General features: G+C 46.1%; 1 protein-coding gene across 1 annotated transcript in view; it reads right to left on the bottom strand.

Moving 5' to 3' along the window:
* The window catches only part of LOC119164450 (dicarboxylate carrier UCP2), a 76,222-nt gene extending 60,856 nt beyond the window's left edge, over window positions 1-15,366 (bottom strand). The window contains exon 1 of the mRNA XM_075871762.1: window positions 15,079-15,366. The gene's annotated coding sequence lies outside the window, so the exon portion shown is untranslated. The remainder of the gene's footprint in view (window positions 1-15,078) is intronic.
* Window positions 15,367-19,679: the final 4,313 nt, after the last annotated feature.

The following is a 19,679-nucleotide window of genomic DNA, read 5'->3' as shown; positions in this document are numbered from 1 at the left end:
TTGGACAGCAGAGTCACAAAGATCGAGGCTGACCAAGTTAAAGCTTTACAATCAGCCGAGGCTACTCCGGCCCAAGTAATACCTAAGATCAGGATCGTGCAGAAGGTGGCAACCCGTAGCGTCTCTCAGGAGAGAGCTTTTGAGGGTCCCAACAATGGCGGGACACCTTAAAAATTTCGTAATTTGGCAGTGGAACTGCTGGGGCTTCCAATCAAAGAAGGCAGCTCTCCAGCAGTATATTAAATCCCAGCCAATTCGACCACATGTTATTATGCTACAGGAGACGCTTACGGAAACAACGAGCCTGCCAGGCTACACCCATCACATCACGAAACCTCCAGATGGCCGCGGTATCTGCACGTTTGTGTCCAAGAATTACACTTACATTGAGCACAATTTGCACATGGCAAATAGCAAGATTGAACACTCTCTTTTAGAAATTATACCTGGCAGCAACCTTAAAAATAGCATTTTCATACTCCACATATATAGCTCTCCAAAAGGCAGGCACCATCGCTTCACCTCATTGTTATCAAAAGCCGTTACGATCGCTAGGAAAGTGGACGCACCCATAGTTATAGCGGGAGATTTCAACGCACCCCATCAAGCTTGGGGCTACCCTCGCACCACTGCCAAGGGAGCCGAGCTCTGGCAAGCGGTATCGGATCTGAATCTTACTTTGGTCACTGACCCCACGTTTCCTACCCGCACTGGAAATTCTTGCTCTAGGGATACTACCCCAGACCTCACCTTTGTCACAACCATGGGGGAGGTATCATGGTTAAACTTAGGAGAAAACTTGGGGAGTGACCATTGTATTTTGAGTACGACATTACAAATTCAAGCAAAGCCCCCTAAAGCTTTCAAATTTACAGATTGGGACCTCTTCCGTAAGATCAGAGCGAAGAGCGCAGAAGAGATTAATGACTCACCGAATTTCGACAAGTGGCTGTCTCAGCTGGTCGAAGACGTCAAGTCGGCCACCAAAACGATAGAGACTGATCTACCGGTCAATAAAATGGATAGTAGGCTTGCTCATCTTCTTGAGGCTAAAAGCGCCCTCCTAGCCAGGTGGAAAGCACACCGTATGAATCGAAGACTGCGAAAACGCATCGCAAGTCTTAACCAAGAAATAACAACTTACTGTCAGACGCTGGAAAAACAGCATTGGGACGAGATTTGCAACAAGGTGGATGGTCAGATGAAAGTTGGGGGAAAATGGAACCTCCTCAAACACCTGCTGCAGGAGACCAAATCTAAATCCAACCAGACGCGCTTGGTAGACCGAATACTGCACCCAGAAAGGAAGGTTAAATCGGACATGGAAATAACGAAGTGTCTGGCACAGAGATACCTCCCTTTGGACACAACCCGGCCTCCTTCTGGCTACGCGCAATACACGGGATCACCAGCCTTCGAGTTGGACAAGCCCTTCCAGGAAGAAGAGGTCCGCACCATCTTAAACAATCTTAACGGGAACTCCAGCCCGGGCCCGGATGGCATTACAAACAAGACACTACGCAATTTAGACGATGACTCTGTCACCTAGCTACCTCACCAAAGAAATCAATCGTATTTGGGATACGGGGACTTTTCCTGAGCAATGGAAAAGGGCGTCGGTTATTCTCATACCTAAACCTGGCCGGAGTCCCAGTTTTAGCAACTTACGACCCATTTCACTGACGTCCTGTATAGGCAAGGTCGCCGAGCATGTCATCAACGATCGAATATCAAAGCACATAGAGAAGACTAACCTGTTTCCGTACAACATGGTAGGTTTTAGACCACACCTATCTACTCAGGACGTCATGAAAATGCTGAAGCATCACATCATAGATCAGGAGACAAAAGACGTTAGAGCTATTCTCGGTCTGGATCTTGAAAAGGCCTTTGACAATGTCTCGCACTCCCACATACTTGCCTTCATCTCTTCTCTCAACTTAGGAGCCAACTTTCACAAGTTCACCAGCTCGTTCCTCAGGAATAGAAAAGCCACTATACAGCTTGGGGATCTCAAGTCTGAGCCCTACGATCTCGGTTCCTTCGGCACCCCGCAGGGCTCAGTCGTCTCCCCACTGCTTTTTAACATTGCAATGTGCGGCCTTGCTGCAAAGCTCTCAAACCAAGAGGGCATCAAGTTCGCCATCTACGCGGACGATATCACCATATGGAGTGTCGGTGGCTCGGAGGGCTCTGTGGAGAACTCTCTTCAAGAGGCCGTAGACTGTGTTGAAGTCTACATAAATGAAATGGGCCTCAAGCTCTAGCCAGCAAAGTCCGAACTTCTCTTATATCGACCCACGAGACGGGGACCCAAACCCAAAAACTGGCAACCACTGGCTGACATCGACATAAGGCTGCACACGGCATCGGGGCAGCGTATTCCAAGGGTGGACTTCATACGCGTTCTGGGCATGATTATCGAGGCTAATGGACAGAACGGCCGCACGATCGACCGTCTGACTTCTAAGGCGGAAGGGGTCATCCGACTAATCTCACGCATTTCCAACAGTCGGGGTGGTCTTCGAGAGCACAACCTCCTCAGACTATTCCATGCATTCTTGATGAGCCACATAAGCTATGTCGCATCTATGCACAGGTGGCAACTCCATGAAAGAAATAAATTGAACATCCTCATAAGGAAAAGCATCAAGAAAGTTCTTGGCATTCCTATGCGCACAAGCACTGAGAACCTTATGAAACTTGGAGTCCACAACACGCTTGAAGAAGTTATCGAGGCTCAACAAACGGCACAGGTTGCCAGGCTTTCGATCACACCAGCGGGGAGAAAGATTCTGATTGACACTGGAGTCAACCCCCTGACGCTCGAAGTGCAAAATACGCCCCTCGATGATTATATACGCTCTCGCATCAAAGTATGCCCCCTTCCACGAAATATGCATCCACAGTACAACGCGGGCAGGCGTGTCGCTCGAGCCTCCTCTCTTTTAGCTCAAGCTCACAAACAATCGTCTGTTTCATGCTTTGTTGATGCCGCCCAGTATGGCGTTTCCGCTCGCTTTGCGGTAGTATCCGTAGATACTAAGGGTCAGATTTTATCCTCGGCGTCGGTTCGAACCCCTTCTTCTTACAAAGCAGAACAGATGGCCATTGCACTAGCACTCCTTGATCCACAAAGGACTGATATTTATACGGACTCTAAATCCGCTGCTAGGGCCTTCGCTTCTGGTTCCGTTTGCAAGGAAGTTTTGAGAATTCTCGCTCACAAGGAACTCACCCACCACACAATTATTCGGTTCCCTGCTCACCTTGGCTTGAGGGTTGGAGGCCTTCCCAATGTCAACGAGCTAGCCCACTCCAAGGCGCGAGGCTTCACTTACCGCGCCGGGACTTGTGCTTCTCAGACAGAGGAGTCAGCCACCAGCCTTCATTTTAGGGACATTTTGACTACCTTCAACGAGATCATGAAGCATTATCAATTAGGCCGTAGGTCATTTCCATTGCCACACGAAAAGTTGTCTAGGCCACAGGCAATCTCTCTTCGCATGCTTCAGACGGGAACATACCCTAGCCTCGTAACCTATAGCCATTACTCCGATATTTCAGAACTTTGTCCAGACTGCCAGAATCGCAGTGATTTTAACCACATGCTCTGGAGGTGCCCCTCTTTACAAAGAAAAAATGAAGAATTTTTTGAGAACTCCTTTCATTTAATGCTCACGAGTCCGGTTCTCATACAACAACTCAAGGCTGTCCAGAAGGCTCACGATGTGGCGGTGAGGCTGGGCCTCCCCGTCCCAACGTGGGAGCGGCCCGCGATCCTACCCCTATAAAACGGGGGTGGAATCCTTCAGGACCCCAATAAAAGTTTTTAATCCATCATCCATTTTCGTGGGACGTAACTGTTATTTGATAGAGACGCCACGTTGCAAAACGAACTCTTTTCGCGTGGAAATAAAGTACGACTTCACAATCCCGAAAATACCACTCTTGCCGAGACAAGACTCTCGGCAAGCGAAAAGAAATCTCGCTCGCTGCATTTCGTGCCGACCGGTTGTGCCCTCGCGATCTCCGACGACAGCGTAGCTATGGCCAACTGGGCTCACCCTACGCCATCTCCTGACGCCGACAAGAGCTCTCGTCAGAGGTGCCCCATCCTCGGACTCCTGCAACCGTGTCGATCTTTTCTATCTTCTCCTTACTTCCGTCGTTCGCTGTCCCTGCGCCTCACTCTCTCCTTCCTCTCTCTCTATCCCTTCACCTTTTAATCCTAACTTTTTAATCCCTCCTTTACCCCCCCCCCCTCGTGAGCTACTGTTGAGGTGTCCTTCGATCCTTGGTTCATGGCTGTACGCGTCGCAGGCCAGAAAAGCGACGCGAGCACTGCTAAGTTTTCTAAAGACGACTGGACTACGCGACCACTTATAAGCGTGCAATGCACAAGGTCACATCTAGACACACGTTTCCCTTCACTTCTCTCTCTCTTCTCCTTTAATCCCCTCACCCCTTCCCCCAGTGCAGGGTAGCAAACCGGACGTGCGTCTGGTTGACCCCCCTGCTTTTCATTTCTTCCCTTCCTCCTCCTCCTCCTCCTCCTCCTCCTCCTTTGAGGTGTCCTCCCCCTGAGAGACAGTTACGGGGCTCACTTTTCTCTTCTTTTCATTTAAAATCACTTTCCCAAGTGAAAAGAAAAGACAGGTGGAGACACCATCATGAAAATCACTTGCCAAACACCATGACGCCATAGCTTTTAAAGATGTATACTAACTCCTGCGTAGCTTCCAAACAATAAAAACTAGGTACATTGTCATCTGTGAGTGTCATAAGCCTACTAGCATACAAAGTCTCGAAAGTAAAAAAGATACTTTATGAAAATTTTGACGTCATGCGCGGACATCTCAGCGCGAAGTTAAAAGATGAAATTTCAACTTCAATTTTCTCCGCTGATATTGAAGTTATGATAATGCAGCAGATGGTATTAGAGTTCTCAGAGTGCAGTTCGTCAATCTAAAGGAACTCATTGTTTCTCGCTTTAAGATCTTTTCCCTGTGTTTAGAAGAAAAATACATTTCATCGCAGAACGCTACACAAACACACGAAAACAGTGCCTCTACAACAAGAACAATACCATACACCTTCTCGCTGTGTACAAACACAGACCCTAGACGGCTCCCCGTTTTGGTCTGAGGAAAGTTTCTTCAACCAGTATACAAAAACACTATAGACGCTTATACTGGGGGCCCCTAAGCTTCGCCTTTAAGAGTTGAGCGCGATAGCGATAGTCTGTTCCTAGCACGTAGTTCCAACACTCAGTGTACGAAATATTTTCGAACTTGCTATGCACCCACTACGTGGCTTTAAGGGTGCAGTAGCGCGTGTGCCTTTTGTAGTGGGTGACTCGATTTGGACCATGGAGTCATTATGAATATCACATGTTCTTAAACCCGATGGCAGTGTGCGCATGTACCACGCAACATTACGGCAATATTTCATCTTGTATGGTGAAGCATGCCTACAGGACGCGTGTTTGTAAAGCATGAAAGTTACTTTCACTGCATATTCAAGTATATACAGGAAGTTATTTTCACTGTATTCAAAAGCAAAGGCGTGGATGTGTGGTAGCTAGAATACCCGCTTGCCACGCAAACGACCCGGGTTTGATCCGCACTCAAACACCAGACTTCTTTAGGGGCGAAGCTCTCTATTCCGTGGGTCATACGTCCCGTGTCGTCGTAGTCGTCGTAGCCCCTTCCATTGCGTGTCAATAAAAACGGTGTCGCACCATATTCATGGAGTGAACGATGACGAATGAAGCGAAGCGTTCATCCGTCCGTCTGTGCTTCTGTGGATCCGTTCGTCCATCCATCCGTCCATCCTTCCAACCGTGCGTCCATCCATTCGTGCGTCTGTTCATGCGTCCATGCGTCCGTCCGCCTTGTCCCACTCGTCATCATTCACCTCGTGGATATGCTGTGATTTCTTTATTATTTATTTTATTTGCATCATCGTCAATTTTTAGTCCCGCAAATGTGATGATTTTTTTGCTCACAATCAACGACACTGACGCTACTGCCTGAATTTCTGCGAAACGGGCTGTTTAACACTATCGCATTATAATCCTGTCAGTATAATTTATACGAACGCTATAGACGCAATTATTCACCGAATTCAATAGTACAGTCTGTGCTGCTACGAAACTATGAAAAAAAATTGGCAGATCCCACGTACAGTGGGAATCGATGATATGCGAAGCACGAATGAGAAATGTTGATATGTCACTTTAATATCAGCACAATGTTTCAATTTGGAGGTAAATGATGCCGTACATGGCTTCTGTGTCATGATTATCATGTTTGGATGTGCCGTTTACCTTCGTCATTCATTCAAGTCACGTGATACCAAATTTAGTATATGTGGGGCTAGCCAAACGGCCGCGAGAACGCTATGAGTGTGGTATGTTGTCATGTTCTTGCATGACACGCTTGTCAGGATTACCATGTTTGCACCAGTCATATATTTCGTCGTTCATTGACGTCACGTAACACCACATTTGGTATATGTGGAGCTAGCAAAATGGACGCGAGCGCATCATAAAGAGTCTAATATACTCCAATGTAGCGTTGACGCACGCGCACGCTGGGCACAGCGACGCTACGTTAGCAAAACGCGAGCACTCTATTGTCTGACGACAGGCGCGACCAGCGTCCGTCGGCGCGACCCGACGGCAACCGGCACGAAATGCGACCTGCTGCATTTCGCGCCGATGCATTACCCAGACAAATCACCGTCTCCCTCTTTACGTAACGGAGGGACGCTGGACGCGTTGAAACGCGCATGCGTCAAAGCAACGCAGTGCGCTCCTGCGAGTATATGACAGGACCGGCGCCTGGCGTGGCAACGCCGGCGTGACGCGACGGAATGAACGCCGGCGAGCCCGCGCACCGCGTCACGTCGAGATGTATTGGCACTTTGACTGTGGCAGGTAGTCATGTTCTCACATGACACGAATCTCATGATTATCATGTTTGCACAAGTCACATACCTTCCTCATCCATTGGAGTCACGTAATACCAAATTTGGCATATGTAAATCTAGCGAAACGGCCACGAGCGCATTATCAGTGTGACATGTAGTCATGTTGTTACATGCCACGCATGTCGTGATTATCATGTTTGAATGTGTCATTTAACTATGTCGTCCGTTCACGTCGCGTAATAGCGAGTTTGGTACATGTGAGGCTAGCGAAACGGCCGCGAGCGCATCGTGAGCGTAGCATGTAGTCTTGCTGTTACATGACACGCATCTCATGTTTATTATTTATCATGTTTGCATCAGTATCACACCTTCGTCATCCATTCACGTTCTGTAATACCGAATTTGGTATAAGTGAAGCTAGCGAAACAGCCGCCAGGGCATCATAAGCATGGCATGTAGTCGTGTTACATGACACCCACCTCATGATTATCTTGTTTGCACCAGTCACATACCTTCGTCATCCACTCACGTGTCGCTATATTTTTTGCGATAGTGATGTAGCCTTAACTTCAAAGGTGCGCCAAACAAGGTGCCTTACACCTTCACTAGCAACGAACTCAGATATTTAGTGGTCTGTGTTTAACAAAAGCGGTTAACGATTTAGAATACTATAGTCGGTGACAACCTAAGAATAAAAATCAAAATACAAATAAAATAACAAGCGCCGCCCTGAAAATTGCGGGTCACCAGCTATTCAACTGCGCGAGAAAGTCTTGTTACGTGGCTTCCGTTGCAACTATAAGTACGTTTTTGCTGCTAACACAAATAATACACTGAATAATAATTAAAAGTTCGACGTCCTTACTTGAAGATCTATGTTTGGCGGAGAGTGATGTTGAAATCTTTGCGTAAATTGCGAAGGAAGTCAACGTCTTTTGACCAATAACCAGTGGCACACCTACTTGTGTCTTTATAAGGAAACCACCGATGTAAAATGCGTCAACGGTACTTCGCGTCACACAAATAAACAAACGTGATTTGATACAAATATAAAACAGAAGTTTCCCACGCATGTTGGGTTGTAGTCGGGACGGCATTATGCTCTCCCATAGTAGAATACGTTGTACTCTAAATCGTTAAACACTTTTTCTATACACACAAATTTTCCCGAGGTGGCAATGGCACGTCTGCAGGTGGAGCTTATATTTATTGTTAAGTTGTAACCGACTATAGGTACTTCACTACGGGAGAGCATAAAGCCGTCCCTAGCGCCTAGCTCACACTTACCTGAGGTTTGACCTCACAATTCACTCCGGCCAGTGTATACGTGTTCATAAAAGGCGCTCAACGATTTCGAGAACTTCGTACTCAACTATGGGAGAGCAGTGAGCCGTCCTCGAGTGACGTTTGTCATTGCGGTATATCGTCAGTGACAAAGCAGCATACCACTGAGAATCGCTATGATGCTATACGTAAAGAAACGATCGTGTATACAATAAGATCTTCAAAGGTGCGCTGGTCTCATGCTCATCTGCATACGCTGTGTTTAAACAATTGATTCTCTCTCGATCATGGGCTTCAAGTCTCTCTGATACGGAATTATTTTCTATGGAGGTTACTTGTCATTTCACGTTGGCAAATTTCATTCTTGCTTGAATGTGAGCGCACGCTCGTCATCGTTGCTGCCGGTACAAAATGAACTGTTTCTCAGCGAGCCTGTGGATGAAAGTACAGTTCCCAGCGTGGAGAAGGGAAAGGTTAGGATTGTGCGTTGCGCAATGGGAGAAACGAGGAGGCTTAAAAATAGGTTTAAGACCTCCTTGGATAGAAAGAAAGAAAGAAAGAAAGAAAGAAAGAAAGAAAGAAAGAAAGAAAGAAAGAAAGAAAGAAAGAAAGAGAACGTTTTTCGCAGATCCAACGCATTGTTGGAATCTAAATCGTGCACATTGTAGCCGTACATGATAACGCGAACAAAACCTCATACCTTTCCTGCGTCACAAGGGTGAAGAATATGTGCGACGCATGTGGAACCTATAGTACTCTAAATCGTTAACCACTTTTTCTAAACATCTCCACGCGACGGCTTTATGCTCTCCCATAGTAGAGTACCTAGTACTCTAAATCGTTAACCACTTTTTCTAAACACAAAAGCATCATCATGAATCAAATGTGAGTACATTCGATCGCGATAGTTTAATGCACGTTTTGAGGGAGAGGCCGGGTTGAAAGGGCAACCGCCGCACCCGGACGCTACGACTTAGCGAAGCGTGAATGAGCAGATTGTCGCCCATATCTTTCCAATGCTAGTAGTAATATCTGATGCTTGACGTACCAGAACCACGATATGATTACGAGAGATGTCATAGCAAAGCGCTCCGAAAACCTTCTATCATCTGGCGCACTTTAACGGCCACTGAGATCTCACTGCACGCGGGCATCTATCATTTCACCTCCATCGCAATGTAACCAGCTGGGTGAGGACCAAACCCATGACCTTTAAGAGAAAATCCCAGCACCATAACAAACGCTCCACCTGTGTGGATGCCCCCGTAGCCTAATATAAAGCGTCAAGTAAATATCGATGATAAAACGCCGAAACACAAGAAAAATCGCCCAAGAGGTAGAAATACATACAAATGCTTGTAATAAAGACCTAGAAAAGCCATGCTTTGTCTAAGGGCGCCTTCTGCTTCACTGTTTCCACGGATTTTACGGGGTAGAGTTGGACTTAACGTAACTTTATTAGGTCATGATAATAGGAAGTCTACCTGGATGAAATTTTCAAGTACTCTTTAACGAACTTTAGAAATATCATAGAGTAATTCCACTTGTTTTTATTACTTCAATGATACTTGAGAAACGTGTGTTCAGACTTTTTTACAGCGTCCGTGTCGTGCAGCTGTATGTACATTTCGCCCCTGCTCATATCAGTTATATCGCGCTCCATTTTCAACGCCAATGTAACCGCGTAGCCACGACTTCCTCCACAACCCTATCCCTGTCTCTTGCGAAGCGAATCGCCGGCAGAAAGATGACCTAAAGCGTGTATCGTATTGTGTCACAAGGTTACATCGACGCTCGGCGGGAATGCTGGCTGCCATCCAAACAACCCAGACTAGAAACGAAAAAAAAAAGAACGAACGAAAATCGCGACAAAATTGTTGCCCTTGAGTCTCACTAGAGCAGTGCAGATTTTTAACAAAGCCGTGCATATGCTCACTCGCTTGGCAACGAGCCCGTGCATGCACTGTATAGTACTTCCAAGGCTGCGTGCGCGCACTGTAGCTGAAGTGCAGTTTCATCAGGTAAGCGAAAACTGCTAGGGTACAGGATTGTCTTCTCTGTAGTTGCAATACAAAGATGTGAGCACTAATGCACAAGGAAGGCAAAGTAACTACCAATATGAATAGGAAAGTTAAGACAGCAGAGGAGTTTTACAGAGATCTGTACAGTAGCTGGCACAACCACGACCTTAATATAAGAACTAGCAGTATCTCAGATGGCATCCGACCAGTAATGATACAAGTCAGAAAAGCTTTGGCGGTACTGCAAAGAGGCAAAGTTGCTGGTCAGGACCAGGTAACATCAGATCTGCTGAGAGACGGAGGACAGATTGTGCTAGAAAAAACTAGCCACCCTGTTTAAGAAGTGTCTCCTGATGGGAAGAGTACCATAATCTTAAAAGATGCTAACATCATCTTGATACATAAGAAAGGAGACGGCAAAAACTTGAAAAATTAAAGACCGATCAGCTTCCTCTCCGTCGTACACAAGCTGTTTACAAAGGTAATTGCAAACAGAATTAAGACAACTTTGCAATTCAATCAGCCAAAGGAACAAGCAGGATTTCGAACAGGCTACTGAACAATCGACCACAATCATACTATCTATCATGTAATAGAAAAATGCTCAGAATACAGCCAACCATAGCCTTCATAAATTACGAGAAGGCGTTTGATTCAGTAGAAATGTCAGCAGTAATGCAGACACTGCGCAATTAGGTTGTCGACGAAGCATAGATAAACATTCTGGAAGAAATCCACAGGGGATAAACTTCCACCATAGTGCTCTATAAAAAAGCAACAAAATACCAATCAAGAAGGGTGTAAAGCAGGGGGACACAATCTTGCCAGTGCTATTTACTGCGTGCTTAAAGGAGGTTTCCAGAGGCCTAGAGTGGGAAGAGTTATGGATAGGAGTTAATGAAGAATACCTTACTAACCTGCACTTTGCCGATGACATTGCATTGCTGAGTAACTCGCAGTACGAATTGTAACTCATGATTAGGGAGTTATACGAGAAAAGCAGGAAGGTAGGTCTTAAAATTAATCTGCAGAATACAAAAGCAATGTACAACAACCTCGGAAGAGAACAGCGCATCGACATAGGTAATAGTGCACATGAAGTTGCAAAAGACTACGTCTACTTAGAACATGTATTAACCGCGGAGCCGAACCACAAGATGGAAGTAACTAGAAGAATAAGAATAGGGTGGAGCACATTTGACAAGCACTCTCAAATCATGACTGGTAGATTGCCACTATTCCGCAAGGCGAAGGTTTGTAACAGCTGCATCTTGCCGGTACTTACCTACGGAGCAGAAACTTGGAGGCTTACAAAGAGGGTTCAGCTTAAATTGAGGACGACGCATCGAGTGATGGAAAAGAAAATGATAGGTGTAACCTTAAGAGACAAGAAGGGAGCATAGTGGATCAGGGAACAACCCGGAATTAAGGATATCACAGTTGAAATCAAGAAGAGGAAACGGACATGGGCTGGGCATGTAGCGAGTAGGCAGGATAACCACTGGTCTTAAAGGTAACTGGCTGGGTTCCCGGAGAAGGCAAGCGGGTTAGTGGGAGACAAAGTTAGGTGGGCAGATGAGATTAGTAAGTTTGCGGGTATAAAGTGGCAGCAGCACGTGCAGGACCGAGTTGACTGGCGGAACATGGGAGAGGCCTTTGTCCTGCAGTGGACGTAATCAGGCTGATGATGATGATGAGCAAGATGTAGGCTCAGAGAACACATGCGTGTGCAGAGCTGATAGAAACAAACCGTAAAATTTTTGTTTCATGGCTATGTTTTGAGAACAAGATAAATACACGGGATGCCGAAACAATGTCTTAAAGCAGTCAGGTCTGTATTGCTCACGAAACTACCTAATAAAACAATAAATATATGTTGGGTGAAGACAAGAAAGAGCCACTGGCTGCATACGAGAGCCTCGCTGTCCGCATGCGGCTGCAGACCACGTGTTCGACACCCCCTATCTTTGTAATAAACATTTGTGAGTTTTGCGATAATGTGTTTGTTCATAGTTTGTCACAGCGCTCTTTTCATTTTCTAGTGAAGTTTGCGCAGGAAACGTTCGTGTTCAAGCAATTATCACATTGTCAAGTTTTTCTTGAAGTGGCCATTAAACACTTTTTCAATGTATCCACGCAACTAATTCACTAAAAGAGTTCATTGGCTCACGAATTTACCACTGTCAAAAAATTTGATAACCAGTCCAGTACGAGTGGAAATACAAAGATTTGTCGCATGCTGCAATCGCATTCCCCTTCTCTCATTTCCACAAAAGTGCTAGAAGCTAAGCAGGAAGGGATGTTAAGGGGAAAGAAAGTGCGTCACGCGCACCGCGTCACCTTGACCACTTTGTCCCTTCTTTTTTCGTCGTCATATAGACCGCTTTTCAGTGCGATCACTCATGCACGCGTGGACAAGTCGCGGCCTTCCTCGGCGGCCCCACGTAACGGTCGAGCGCACTATGCTCAAATCAGCCAATGGCTGATACGGTGGCTATGACGAGCGACTTCTGAGCTTGTATCGTCAATTGTCGAGAGAAGAGAAAGCGCTTTTTAGATGACTGAAAGTTCATTGTGAATTCTAGGCCACATGCTGCACTATAATATTTCGCTCTAGTGTTTTCGGGCCCCGCCGCGGTGGTCTAGTGGCTAAGGTACTCGGCTGCTGACCCGCAGGTCGTGGGTTCAAATCCCGGCTGCGGCGGCTGCATTTCCGATGGAGGCGGAAATGTCGAGGCCCGTGTGCTCAGATTTGGGTGCACGTTAAAGAACCCCAGGTGGTCGAAATTTCCGGAGCCCTCCACTACGGCGTCTCTCATAATCATATAGTGGTTTTGGGACGTTAGACCCCACAAATCAATCATCAAATCTAGTGTTTTCGGGAAAACCGATCAGCAGCGTTTTTTGACGATGCTCAAAAAGTTTTGCAGGGCCCGTTCGAGAAGAATGAGGGGTGCTTTGCGCAACGAGACGCAACTCAAGGATGAGGCTTGCCTACAAGTTTGTGTGCGTGTGTGTGCGCGTGCGCGTGTGTGTGCGTGTGTGTGGGTGTGCACGTGTGAGTGTGTGTGTGCGTGTGTGTGCGTGCGCGCGTGTGTGCGCGCGTGTGTGTGCGCGTGTGTGTGCGCGTGTGTGTGCGCGCGCGCGATGCTCGTATAGTAGACCATAAAAGCAAGAAGAACCGAGATGGTGTAATATCAATGTCGTCACATCAACCAAGTTATAATCGAGAAGATTCCATAAGCATGCCTTACTTCGTTCAGCTCATTCTCTTCAACAATATATAGTTGACAAAGAACGATTTCCTTTAAAAAGCATGCAATGAATTAAACTGAGGCTTCCCAGAACTATGCACTGAATAGTTCTCTTTATGACGAACATGTCATATATGAGCTGAGCTTAATACACTTTATTTGGCCTTCGGTTATTGTTATTGGTTTCCGTGGCTGGTCTAATGCCGGGGGTTCATCGCTATTTATGAGATATTCACAGGCAAACCGTTGCCTGTCTTCGATGTAAATAAATCTCAGTTCTTCGTTCTTGGTATGGGCCATCATACTAATATAATGCACCAAACATTCTACCGAACGCTACGGTTAAACATAGTTGTTAGGTGCGTAATGCATGGTTGTCGTGTTGGTCTGTTTCAGATCGACTGTAAAGTTCACAACCTGGCCTATTTCTGAGCTGGCTTCGCACTTTTCTCCAATTTAGTAATAGAATCGCCGTGGCTTAAGGTCACCCACCATAATTAGATACAACATGGCATGTGGCTCCGGAAAGTTTGACCATATGGTGCTTTTTAACGTGCACTTACACTTACGTACAGCGGTGGTCAAAATTTTCCGAACCACTGGAGTGCGTACAAAACAGCACCGCCGTGCAGTCTGACGGCTGCCTTCGAAGATCCAGAGTACGACCTGCGCAGGCGCTTTCTTTTTTTACGTGTCAGCGTACTTGTCCGCTCTCTTCAACAGCGCGCGCACCAGAACGCCAGATGAAGCTCAAGGTGTCACTTCTGTCATCGCCGCGGAAACACTGAGCAATGATGTCGTGACGAAAAGACGTAATTTCCCCTGGTAGTGCTATTCGCACTTTCCAGCGCCTGTAGGTGGCGCGGAGAGCGTTTCAATATGGCGGGTCGAGAGGTGATGGAGGCTACCCGAAAGCGTGCGCGTCTCGAGAATAATGTCACTTTCGGGCCTCTGGTATCTCTACACGCTAAACGCAGAGATGATTTGTCGAAGGAGAGGCAGCGTTCATCGCTGGTCACGTTTTGCAAACTCTGTACAATATGCGAGAATTAAAAGCGAACAGTAGTAGCGCTGGTGTAAACAAAGCGCCACGCGTGCGTTTACGGCGAGATGTATGGTTCCTTGCGCCGGCTTAGCTGCGAAACGATCGTTCGAAGTAGTCAAGTGACATGGACGCAGTGAAACAGGGGTGATTTAGGAGATAGGAACGCTGCACATTCGATTGCTCTTAGCTCGTAGCCAGTCTTTCGCCATGGCGCAGCACGACTACGACGCGTTCGCACCAACCCGCCATCACCGTCTTCCGGCTTCCGAAAAATTCTGCGTGGTGGCGCTAGCTGATCTGAACAGTGCGAATAGGTGCGCGCCGCACTCTGCGCTTTAGTCTCAGACGCTCCCCAAGACGTTAAAGCCCACATGTTATTATTGAATCATACACTATACGACTTCGCTGGAAGCCGCTATGAAGAGAATTGGAGAAATACAACTTTGTATAACACTTTTGAAGCAAAACCTTTTCCTCACTTTATGAAACTGCGACTAACACCGTGTTGCGCGAAACGAAAACATATCTAAACACTTACTTAAGTTCGCAGACGCCGAGTAGCCCTGTTTGCGCTTCCCGATGCACCAGCCGGCGCGGTCCGTGAACCAGCTGGAATTTGGAGACTTGGTGGCTGGTTAGACGAAGCACTGGTAGGTCTAGAAATCGTTGATACCCGAGCACAAGAAGTATGACGAAAGATGAAACCGTCTCGCTGACAAGCACGGACTGAATGCTTTCGGATGCTGCCCTGACAGGTGCTGCGGCCTACACTGTTAGTCAGATCTTAAGGTATCCCCCCCAAAGTATGACCGACAGCCCACAGATAAATACGCAACCGAGGACGCGGCGCAACTGCGCATCGGAGACCCTATACAGATTGCTTGCCGCTGCAGGGGCGGAGTTATTCGTTCGCGCTTGTTTTCTTTCCGGAGCAGACGGTAGACAGAGAGGGACTCCTGTCACGTGACAAGTGCACACGCGTGAGCAGCACTCGGCGAACAATACAAACACAACAGACGCCGAAAACGTGCCGACGCGTATGTGGCCATCAAAACAGAAAAAGAAAAAGCGGAAGATGGCCGTCGCGTAATAATTCATCTCGCTTTCTGCCCCTTCCTAGTTATCAGGCCAGGACCCTGGCCAAGAAAAAATTGCGGCCTTGACGTCACTCCTATAGCATTCTGAGTTGTGTTCAGCGCTATCAAATTGTGCCATTAGTGTCGCAGAGGCGACACTCTTTCGGATGATCTGAGAAATTATTTGATAATCACTTAAGCTATACCCACATCTGATACCACTTGGTGGATTGATCAAGAGAAACTGATAACAGCCGCGAACAGCGAACCGTAAGCGTAACAGCGCCAGTGTCCCCTCTAGTTTTTTTTTTTTTTTTTTCAGGGAAAGCCTTTGATGAGAACTGCGTGGTTGTCACTACTACGCATGCGCAGCGTGACATGGCGACATGGGGTTCAGCCAGGTATTCTATAGACTATTTTGCGGATAGGTTTCAGTGCCACCATATTGCGGTGTTAGACATTGAGCTTTCTATCTTTGTAAGAACTAAAACAGCGCTATGGTAAATGCACGCAAGAAAACGGCTAGGTTGGTGCAATCGACATTTTTTTTGGCCGTGTTTAATCACGTCGTGATACGCAAAAACAAGAAAACATCCGCTTGACCACCAAAGATGGCGGCACCTAGATGTCTTGCGTGAAATAATCTAAATCCAGTTTTCCCAGCGTTACGACAAGCTACATGAGATAGTCTAGTGGATACGCCACTCGTCTGCCTAGCCGATGGTCGCGCAATCGAATCCCGGCTGCGCCGACTGCATTTTCGTTGTTTGAGGCCCGTGCGCTCATAGTTAGGTGCACGTTGAAGAGCACCAGTTGGTCAAAAGTTCATATTTATATTTTCATACTTATATGGAAGTTTTCGCACGTAAAACCCAAACAACTAATTCCATTGATTGATGACGACCCCATGCGATGACAGCCCCGGCCCTAAGGCGCTTCGCATTCAAAAAGAAGGCAGTGCGTCGTACACGTGCTACCTTTTACGACGAACTGCCGCACGTAACGCGAAGCAATGACAACACAGATAAGCGCTATCTCAAAGGCAAATATAAGCGAGGCGAGAGCAGGGCAAGACAAACACTGTCGTAAGCCCGACGTATACGCCCAGCGATGGGTGCTGCCATGTACGCATCGCGTGATGCTATTTTTAACGTCCGCGCGCATGCGAACAGATTTTTTTTGTTGATTTCCTTAGTGTGTGGCACGGAAAACTTGGCCGTTAAAGTACTCAGTCCTTTTCTGCGACACTTCCCAACCATGCGCAGGCAGCCATTTAAGACGCAGCCAACTTTCCTTGTAAGCACTGTGATATGATACAGCGCAGTATTTTTTTTTTAATGTGGGCACATGAACGAATAAAATCAACGTATATATATATATATATATATATATATATATATATATATATATATATATATATATATATATATATATATATATATATATATATATATATATATATGGAAAGTCCGAACGCGTTATTCGAAGGTCGGTTCGATTCCTGCTCACGGCTGGTTATTTTTTTACCCACTTTTATTTCTTCTTATTTACATTCCATTTCTTCTAATAACTTCCCCTATACATTCCTTGGCATTATTGTCTGTTAGATCTCATTAATATTGTGTCAAAGCACGGAAAAACGAGCCCGTAGGTATACACTTTCCCTTATTCATTAACGAGGGTTTCGTACTGGCAGACTTAGTGTCATTAGGTTGTATACGAGCTACTATTGGTCAGCTGCCCGCTCGTAATAAGTTCACGAGCTATGTGACGCCACACGGCGCATAAAAGAGTGTTTCACACTCGTCGCTTGGCTACAGAGGGCGCTGACTGACACTCCCACTTCTAAATTCACATATAAACCCAAAAAAGTGGGCGGAGGGAAGGCCGCTGTGGTAGCTCAGTGGTTAGAGCATCGAACGCGTTATTCGAAAGTCGTAGGTTCGACTCCTGCTCACGGCTGGTTATTTTTTCACCCACCTTTCTTTCTTCTTATTTACATTCCATTTGTTCTAATAACTTCCCCTATACATTCCTTGGCATTATTGTCTGTTAGATCTCATATATATATATATATATATATATATATATATATATATATATATATATATATATAGGATTCGTTTAAAAATCAAAATGGTAAGCCAGGAGGAGGAGGAGGAGAAATAAGCGGAATTACAGCGAGTTTAGCCAGTTCTCAGATCAGCTGGCTACGCTGGGCCATGGAAGGGGTACTGAAGATCGTAGACAACAAATGCCAGGAAATAGAAGAAAATGAAAAAGATACGAGCACTATAGTATGGTAAACGACACTGCCTAAAGTCTGTTTCTGAGGATAGTTATTCGCAAGAAATGCAACAACGTTTCCAAACCTTTCTGTTGTTGGAGGAAAATGTCTCTGTAAACTGGCCGCAAAAGTTAAGCGATCCTGCTGCATGACTTGGAGGTCTTGACAGTGACACTCTCGCTGACTGTATTAGTTATACGACTATATTATTTATGTGATAGCTGCAAGCCATTTTTTTCTGAGTGTATATGTAAAACATTGCCGTCCCTCCATCATTTCGCGAAAGCTTCATACGCCTAATGTGGTTTCTGCACTGCCTCCGAGATCAAAAGCATTCCGAGCTACGGTGCCTCGATGCGCGCGCCCCCGCGATCACCGAGGCACTCTATTGCAAGCTCTCTCCACCTCACTTGTTGAATTGCCCTCGGTATCGGCACACCGGGGACCATGCGATTACTTCGTGTGATGACGTCATTACGTGGCAACGCCCTAGTGATGCCGCAATGATTTCATATAGACGCCCTAAGTTTGGTGATCTGTGACATCACGATGACGCCGTGGAGCCGTAATTTCTGATTGCGTAGCGTTTTCACCGTTCGTGCAAACACTGCCACCGGTGATTTCATCACTCACTTGAGAAGGCAGGCAAGTATACACAAATAGCTTTTCGCTTAAAATGCAACCATGAATTTCGTACTATGTCGCCGAAGCGTTTATGCTATTCGCTAGTGATAGTAATTTTTAATATTTATATGACCGCAATTTTCGTTTTAGTTTACGACACATCCTGTTTTTTAGCATAGAGCCGTCCCGCAGGATTGATGAGGGAGCTCATTCTGGCTCTTTAAAAATAATTTATTCACACTACGTACACAGAATAAAGGTTTCATAACATTCTAGTAACAAAGCACATACACTTCGGCACGATCGTGTACCACAACAAACATGCATGTTCAGAAAAAGAGGTTAACGATGCTCTGAAGAGTAGCTACGAATTCGTGTGTTCAGAAAAAGTGTTTAGCGATTTTGAGTACTTACTCCTCAACAATGGAAGTGCAAACAAAGGGCCATTCCTGTTTAGGAAAAATTATTTTACGGACGCCAATATCATTTTAACAGAACAGTTTCTTCTTATACATACAGTGACGATGATGACAAAACAGACTTCAATTACATGAACATGGATATGAGATGACGTGGAAAGGAGAAAAAGAGAATACAGAGCACTGTTACGAACGTCATCATTATTGAAGTTTTTCGGCCTTTGTGAAAGGGACGAAAATATTTCGACGCATTCCAAGCAAGGGTGTGCCGTCAAGACGGGTTGATTTCCTCTCGGCAAAACCTGAACGATGGGTTCGGGACTGGTTCGAGCAAAGAAAATGCACGAGCCAAGAGAGGCCATTATGAGCTCGACTCAAGAAAGGCTATTGTGTTTGCTGCGAGCAAGGCTTTCGAGGCAGACAAGTAGGCAGCTGGGCCATTTTCGAGGTCACCGAGGATCTGGAAATCTCGGAACCAGCATGGTATTTGCAGTTCAGGCTGCAAGCTAAAGCCAAATTGGTTGTGGCTGCATCTTGCGAGGACAAGCGGAGTCCCGGGATATGTGCACAGCTTCAAGCAAACAACCAGGAATGAAATGTGGGGATGAAGAAAAGGATAATGCACTATCTGCTGCATCCCTTGCCGGAGCCCGCCTCTGTGACGAGGGATTAGTTGAGTATTGCTTACCAGGTACCTCAGGTTTTAAATACCCTTGCAGATAAATTGAACTTT

Source organism: Rhipicephalus microplus, chromosome 8 (genome assembly GCF_043290135.1).
Source record: "Rhipicephalus microplus isolate Deutch F79 chromosome 8, USDA_Rmic, whole genome shotgun sequence".
Classification (NCBI taxonomy): Eukaryota; Metazoa; Arthropoda; class Arachnida; order Ixodida; family Ixodidae; genus Rhipicephalus; species Rhipicephalus microplus.
The sequence above is the reverse complement of the archived record's forward strand: the minus strand, read 5'-3'. Positions and strand labels throughout refer to the sequence as shown.